Source organism: Ornithorhynchus anatinus, chromosome 18, assembly GCF_004115215.2.
Source record: "Ornithorhynchus anatinus isolate Pmale09 chromosome 18, mOrnAna1.pri.v4, whole genome shotgun sequence".
Classification (NCBI taxonomy): Eukaryota; Metazoa; Chordata; class Mammalia; order Monotremata; family Ornithorhynchidae; genus Ornithorhynchus; species Ornithorhynchus anatinus.
In genome coordinates this window covers 33133271-33141653 of record NC_041745.1, presented here as the reverse complement: position 1 = coordinate 33141653, position 8383 = coordinate 33133271, and the positions used below count along the sequence as shown (strand labels likewise).

At 39.7% G+C, this 8383-nt stretch overlaps 2 non-coding genes across 2 annotated transcripts; both read left to right on the top strand.

Moving 5' to 3' along the window:
* The first annotated feature begins 1000 nt into the window (after nt 1–1000).
* Nucleotides 1001–1138, top strand: LOC114805564. Its single transcript, XR_003753536.1, has one exon. It is a non-coding gene; the product is annotated as a small nucleolar RNA SNORA7 (small nucleolar RNA).
* Nucleotides 1139–2463: 1325 nt separating this feature from the next.
* On the top strand, nt 2464–2601 carry LOC114805538. The gene has a single exon (XR_003753510.1). It is a non-coding gene; the product is annotated as a small nucleolar RNA SNORA7 (small nucleolar RNA).
* Nucleotides 2602–8383: the final 5782 nt, after the last annotated feature.

Below are 8383 nucleotides of genomic sequence, written 5' to 3'. Positions count from 1 at the left end.
CCCTGCAACCCACTTGTTGCCTCCACTCTATGACTAAAGGCATGGGGTAATTAGTCTTGCAGTAAGTCTGTCTTCTGAAAGCTCTATTTATTTCCATTCTTTAACAGGAAACCACCCAGCCGTTTCAGTGACATCGCCTCCCTGCCCCTCGACTCCTTCTTTTAAAGCTTTTTGGTTGTTATTGTTGCCATAATGATTAAGGGTAATAGTGGGATATAGGGTAGATGAATGATCTATTTGAAAATGATCAGATGAAAGATCGACTTCCTGATTCAGTAGTTTTCAGTGGGAAAAACACAGGTTGTGATTAGTTTTTCAGATCACCGATCCTGGCTCAGATCTTTTTGGTCTTATGTCATGTATATTTTTAATTTATGTATGCAATTATGTTTGTTATGCATTTTAATGTGCAGAAATGTTTGCTTATTTCACCTTCATAAAGTGGTGCTCCCTCTGGTCATGCTACTTTCAAATAATTTTAGTCTTTCTTCCTTATAAGATTGTAACTCTTTGAGGTGGGGAACATGTGTTTGTTTCCAGGTAACTCTCCCAGGCACTTAGCACAGGAATTTAATAGGCATTCAAATACCACTCACTGCACTACTGCAATTGTCCAATGTGGTGCCATCTTTGAGCAATTGATCGACTGACTGACTACCTGAAGGAACGTTGTTATTGCTGAATGTTATTTCAAACCCAGTGAAATATACACACCTTGTTTAAGAATCTCCTCTGGGTCCCATTTTGATCTAAACAAAGAAACATTTGAGGATTCTTGCCAGTAGGTGCTGATTTTCATATATTTAAATAGAAATAAGCCATCATCATTGAGTCAGAGTCCCTTAATGCCTTCAATAAATGTCTGAGGTAAAATAAGACACTAACTGTGATCATTCAGAGTTCATATTCTAAAATGGAGGGACAACAGACATTTGATTTCCATTTTATAAATTAGGAAATTGATATACAACCAAAGTTACACAGTGGATAAGTAGTGACACCCCTCTCAGGGTCACATTTGAAGAGTTTCCAGTACTCTACCAGCCACGACCAAGGGAGGGAGAGTCAAGCAGAGACATACCCGTTCCATTCTGAGCTTGGCCAGTGGCTAGTGAGTGGAAGGCAATCTGCTACAAGTCAAAACTCATATGTGCTGGGCAGCAGGAGGATAGGAGAGAGTCAAGGGCAGAGACTCGTTTACTGCTTGGAAGGAGGCAATGGTAAACCACTTCCATATTTTTACCAAGAAACTCCATGGATACGCTATCAGAACAATTGCAGATGGAAGTGGGGAGTTCTGGGAGAGATGTGTCTATGGCATCTTTATGGGTCAGACATTACTTGACAGCACAGAACAACAATAACAAAGTGGTGAAACCAGAACTCAAATCTAGTCTCCTGTATTTTCCAGTAGTCCATGTTGTCTTTATCTCATGGACATTACAGCACACAAACAACAACAAACCAATACGAGCAACAGGACATTATAGCTGCAGGAGCCATTTTCAGATGAATCACTGCTCAGTCTAATCTGTTCACAGTCCAGTAGTTACATTAACCACAGTGTTACCTACTTTCTCATATCTTTGGATATATAAAGTGCTGCTGCTGTTTCTATCTCATCTAGTCTTACTCCAACAAGACAGTTGGTAATCCCAAGGATGATGCGTTTCAAGAGAATCAGTGGAGTGTCAGAGAAATAATTTGGGGAGTCTATTTCCCAGTTCTGTGCTCATAGTAGACAACAGCTTTTTGAGGTACTAAAACAGTCTAGTTGACATGCTTTAACTTCTACCTCCCATTTCCATGAGCCAGAGATGGCCTGCAGTTGTACATTTGTAATTATGGTATTCCCACTAGTGGTAAATCTTTCATCTTGGAAGCAGCATATTTCAACTAAATGAGCTTTGACCGACTGAAGGATATAGTTCATCCCATCCTCCATCAAATAAATAACTTTCTCAATTAACTAACAAGCTAAATAATTTAGTTATATATCATGACTCCATAAATAATGGAATAAACTCAACTAGCTAATGAATTATCATAAAACACTTTACAAATAAATAGTGCCATGTTCCGTATGTTTCAACCGATCGTCAGCATCATTGCTGTGTTTTGGTTTTTTTTTGCTTCCTCCTTCCTCCCTAGATGCAAGATTGTCCCGATGATTCTATTAAATTTCCCCTTTTATTTTGAAATTATAGCAATGGATAACCAAGGGAGTAAGCAAAGCAAGTTTTATTTTGTTTCTTCCTATCCCTCTTCACCCTGGGCAAAAGGAGTAATTTTCTAAATTCATATATCCATGTATTGTTGCTCCTGAAAATACTCTGAATTAAGAACTGAATATTTTTGGATTGAATGCCTCAAGCCTGTCATTGTCCTCCTAATTGATCATTAAATTATATATATATATATATATATATATATATATATATATATCGAATACAGAACACTGTAGCCCTCTCCGGATAGCACCTGGAGAGTTTTCAGTACCCTTCCAGTTTTGTCTATGAGAGGGAGAGTCAAGCAGAGGCACACTCATTCCATTCCTAGCTTAGGCAGTGGCTGGTGAGTGGAAGACAATCTACCACAAGTCAAAATCACCTTCGCTGGGCAGCAGCTGCATGAGAGAGAGTCAAGAGCAGAGACTCAGGTTTACTGAGTTCAACAAGGCAATGGTAAACCACTTCCATATTTTTACCAAGAAAACTCCATGGATACACTTCCAGAACATTTGCAGATGGAGGTGGGGCATCCTGGGAGAGATGTGTCCATGGAGACACTATGGGTTGGAAATAACTCGACAACCTAAGACAGAACACTGAACTAAGAACTTGGGGCAGTGAGATAGAATTAGTAGGAATGATCTCTCCTGTCCAGAAATAGGGAATACAGGTTTTAAAGTAAATTACAAATAGTATATGAGAAACATACAGGAGCTGTTAAGAGTTTAAGTGGGCAAGAGTGCTGACACAGATGTTGCGGGATATCAAATGGAGAGACTTAAAATTAATTGGGGATGGTCTCAATCAACCAATCATATTTACTGAGCACTTACTGTGTGCAGACCATCATATTAAACACTTGGAAGAGTACAAAAAACAGAGTTGATAGACACATTCTCAGTGCCAGAAATGATGTTATTGCAGAATGGCTTTGAACATGGGGATAGCTGAGGACTGGAGGATAGGAAGTAGGAAGAAGTCCCAGTCAAGTGGAAGGTCATGATAAAAAGGTCACTAGTGGGAAAAAAGAGAACAAAAGGAACAATGACTGGATTAGTTTTAAAAAGAGTTCTTACAGTCTAGAGTAGCTGTAGCATTTACTGAGTTCTCACTTAGTAAAATATGAGATGCTTAGGATCACAAAGTGACACATTTGCTCTGTGGCCTTGAGCAAGTCACTTAACATCTCTGGGCCTCAGTTTCCTTATCTGTAAAGTGGGAAATGAGTATCCATTCTTCTACTTAGACCCTGAGGCCTTTGAGGGTTAGGTACAGTGTCAATCAATCAATTGTGTTTTGGCGCTTACTTGTACAGAGCAGTGTACTAAGCAATTGGGAGAGTACATCTAAACAATAAAGGAGATTCATTCCCTGTCCACACTGACCTTTTTTTTAATGGTATTTGTTAAGCATTTGCCATGTGTCAGACACTGTTCCGAGCACTTGGGCAGATACAAGACAATCATGTTGAACACAGTCTGTGTCCCATCATGAGCTCACAGTCTTAATCCCCATTTTATAGATGAGGTTATTGAGACACAGAGAGATAAAGTGACTTGCCCCAGGTCACAAATGGTGACTGGTGGTGAAGCTGGGATTAGAATCCAGGACCACTGACTCCCAGGTCCTTGCTCTCCACATTAGGAAAAATAGCTTCTAATTATTTGGTAACTCTCCCAGCACTTAATACAGTGCTTGGTACACAGTCAATCAGTGATATTTATTGAGTGCTTACTGTGTGCAAAACACTGCACTAAGTAGTTGGTAGAATATAGTACTACACAGTAGGTAAAGACATTCCCTGACCACAAGGAGCTTAAACTCTAGAAGAGGAGGAAGACATTTTAATGAAATGTGGATATGTACATAAGTACTGTGGGGCTGAGGGAGGGGTGAATATCAAGTGCTTGAAGGATACAGACCCAACTGTCTCCCCCTCTAGACTGTAAGCTCATTATGGACAGGGAATGTGTCTGCTAATTCTGTTGTGTCATACTTTCCCAAGAGCTTAGTACAGTGCTCTGCACAGAGTAAGTGCTCAATAAATACTATTGATTGATTGATCCAATTGCATAGGCAATGCTTTTTGGAGAAGAAGGAGAGGAAACAAGGGCTTAGTTGGGAAGACTCCTTGGAAGATAGGTATGTGATTGAAAGTGGGGAGTGTTGCAGTCTGTCATATATATGGGAATTCCAGGTCAGAAGAAGGATGTAGAGAAAGAGTTGGCAGTGAGATAGATGGACTCGAGGTACAGTAAGTAGGTGCAGTTAAATAAGTGATATGCGTGGACTGGTTGGCAGTAGGAAATTAGTGAAGTATGGTAGGAAGGGACAAGCTGATTGATTGCTTTAAAATCTATAAGGAGTTTCTGTTTGATAAAAGGTGGATGGTCCATTATTGGAGGTTTCTGAGGAGTGGAGACATGCACACTGAATTTTATTTTTTTTTTTAGAAAAATGGTACAAGCAGCAGAGTAAAGTAAGACCAGGAGAGAGGAGAGGCAGGAGGCAGGGAGGTCAGAAAGGAGGCTGATACAGTAGTCAAAGTGAGATATAAGAGATTGGATCAGCATGACTCCTGGTTGGATGGAGAGGAAAGAACAGATTTTAGCAATGTTGTGAAGGTAGAATAATAATAATGATAATTGTATTTGTTAAGCACTTACTATGTACCAGGCACACTAAGCGCTGGTGTAGACAAAAGCAAATCATGTTGGATGCAGTCCCTGTCCCGTGTGGTACAGACTGGTACACCCAGACTGAGCTCCCCTTTTCATCTGCTCTCTCTACCCCCCTCTTCACCTCTGCGCACCCTCTGCTCCTCCCCCTCTCCCTTCCCATCCCCTCAGCACTGTACTCGTCCACTCAACTGTATATATTTTCATTACCCTATTTATTTTGTTAATGAGATGTACTTCACCTTGATTCTATTTATTTGCTATTGTTTTAATGAAATGTTCATCCCCTTGATTCTTTTTATTGCTATTGTTCTTGTCTGTCCATCTCCCCTGATTAGACGGTAAGCCCGTCAAAAGGCAGGGACTGTCTCTATCTGTTACCGATTTGTACATTCCAAGCACTTAGTACAGTGCTCTGCTCATAGTAAGTGCTCAATAAATACTATTGAATGAATGAAAGTGTGGTACTCACAGTCCCCATTTTACAGATGAGGTAACTGAGGCCTAGAGAAGTGAAGTGACTTGCCCAAGATCACGCAGCAGACCAGTGACACAGCTGGGATTGAAATTCGTGATCTGTGGCACATCAAATGCATGCTTTGAATGAGAGATTATTTTAGGATAGTGCCAATGCTACAGACCTGTGAGTGAGGGATGATAGACATCTATAGAGATGAGGAAGAAAGGGACTGGTTGAGAAGATGAAGAGTTCTGTTTGGGGCATGCCAAGTTTTACAGGATGGCAGGACATCTGAGTAGAGATGTCCTGGAGGCAGGAGGAAATGTGAGAATGCAGAGGAGAGAAGTTAGGGCTGGAGAGACAGACTTGGGAATTATCCATGTAGTTGCAGTCATAGGAGCAACATCTTGAGGATAGCCAGAATTCTATAACCACAATTTTCAAACATAAAGTTTCAGTTGAGTGGCCAAGGGTCACTTATTAATTGCTATTGCTTTTGAATCGTTATTCAATAATTGCTATTGAATAACTGGAATGGATTTTACAGGGACCCCAGATAGGAGCAATAAAAGAGTACTTCAGTTTTAAATGCACTAATGAGTTACCCAGCTTAATGGCATAATCATCTTAAAAATCTCTCCTGACAACTGCAAGCAAGGTGATTTAGGTCAGAAATATAATTTTATAAAGGATAAGGTGAGCAACAAAATAAAATATTCCAAGCGATATCCTGTGATGGCTGACCATGGAAAGAGGAAGAACCCAAAGCATTTCTCTCCCCCTAGTGAGCTGAACTCTGTTTAATACCTGGTACGCCAACTGTCAATGTCCTGTGATGTGGAACAGTTTGTATCATTTCTGACATTTGGGAAAATGAATGGATTGAATGACCTTGAAGAGGAAAAATGATACGAGAACTCAAGATTACTAAGCACACATTGTTTACGGGTTCACAAAATATTAACCACACTACTGTAGAATATAAAGTAATGTTTCCCAGCTGGCGATGTATAACCAAATGAATATTTTTCAAAGTTTCACCATGATTAATAGATGAAAAAATGGCTTGCGACACTTTCAAAAATAGACTAAAAATGAAGGGGAAATAAGCTAGGAAAAGCCATCATTTGATACAATTAACTTTTTCTTTTTTTTTTTTAGTATATGTTAAGCACTTACTATGTGCTAGGCACTGTTCTGGCCTAGGGCAGATAAAAAGTAAGCAGATTGGATTCAGTCCACATCTCACATGGGGTTCACCATCTTAATCCACATTTTATAGGTGAGGTAACTAAGGCATAGAGAAGTTAACTGACTTGCCCAAGGACATGTTCTGCCTTTCCAAAATGAATATGATTCAGATATTCTTTGAGCAAAATTTATTCCTCCAGAAGTAAATGTAAGTTCCATTTCCAGACTATAAATTCCCTGTGGGCAGGGAACACGCCAATCATTCTTTCCCAAGAGCTTACTACATTGTTCTGCAAACAGTAAGCACTCAATTAATACCACTGATTGATTGATTAGAAGTGGATCAATTGAACTTTGAATTTAGCAGGCATTTTTATTTACAAAGTATTTACACATTAATGTTCTCATTTCCTCTATAACATCATTACCAGTGGTATTTGGGTGTTTACTGTGAAGGTGGCCCTGGTGTTAGGCATATGAAAGATTGCAGTAGACACAATTCCTGCCCTGAAGGAGATTACAATCTAAAAGAGAGCTTTACAATCACCATTTTACACATGAGGAAACTGAGGCTCAAAGAGGTTGTGACCTGCTCAAGATCTCATAATAACGATAACAATAATAATAATTATCATAATATAATGATAATAATGGTAATAATATTTGCTAAGAGCTTACACTGTGCCAGGCACTGAGTACTGAGGTAGGCACAAGCAAATTGGGTTGGACACATGGGGCTCACAGTACTAATCTCTATTTTACAGATGAAGAACTGAGACACAGATAAGTGAAGTGACTTGCCCCAGGTCACACAATAGATAACTAGCAAAGCGGGATTAGAACTCGGGTCCTTTTGACTCCAAGACCCATGGGGTATCCACTAGGCCTGGGACTAGAATCTGGCTCATGGGAGTCCAATATAACTAACCAGCAATCAAGTTGCAGATAGTCTACCCACTCTTCCAGAATGACAAGTGGAGTCCCCTCCACAATTTACCCTGTAGTTCTGGGAATGCAAGGCAATTTCCGCAGATGTTTTTCCATCCCTCAGTTTCTGAAGTTTATCATCACCAGGGTGGCCAGATGCCTGGATATTGTTGATTGGCCCTTAGTTTAGTGCCTTGTTGTGTTTTCCCGGGAAGATCCATCCAAAGGGTTCCATGTATCGACCTTATTAGTTTCTACATCTCCACTATGGAGGGACAAGTTTCTGGACTTCACTGAAGTCCCACAGTTTCCAAACCCTAAATGGAGCCACCTGTAGGCTGATTCATTTTGTTCTTGGGATCAAAATTGTTATAATGTATGGACTCCATTGGATGCCAATTATTTCCCTAAACTTATAAATGTTGCAATTTCAAAATGAACCCTAGCCCATATAATAAAACTTGCCCTTGTAGTTCTTCTATCCCAGATGAAATATAGTTCATATATCCATAGTTCACTTAGGGCGAAACAGTAATTGTATATCTACCAATTCCTAACTTGTATAAAATGGAAAATATGTCCAGGGAGCTTGATAATTAATTTCTCCAAAGAGAGAGCAACAACAATAAATGTTTCATGAATATATTTTTTCTTCTTTTTTGTAAAACTCTATTCACCAGTTTTATTTAATGCACACAGCTTCATCCACATTCTGACATTTTGAATTTCCTGATGCTGGAAGATGCCTGCACATTTATGTCAGTTCAAGACTAGAGTAAGGGGGAATCCAGACTGGAAGCACTCTACTGGTACATTTACATCTCCAGAGGCATTGTGAGGGCACCGGCCTGATTCTGAAACAATTGCCACCATAATTCTGGATTCTAAAGATTCAA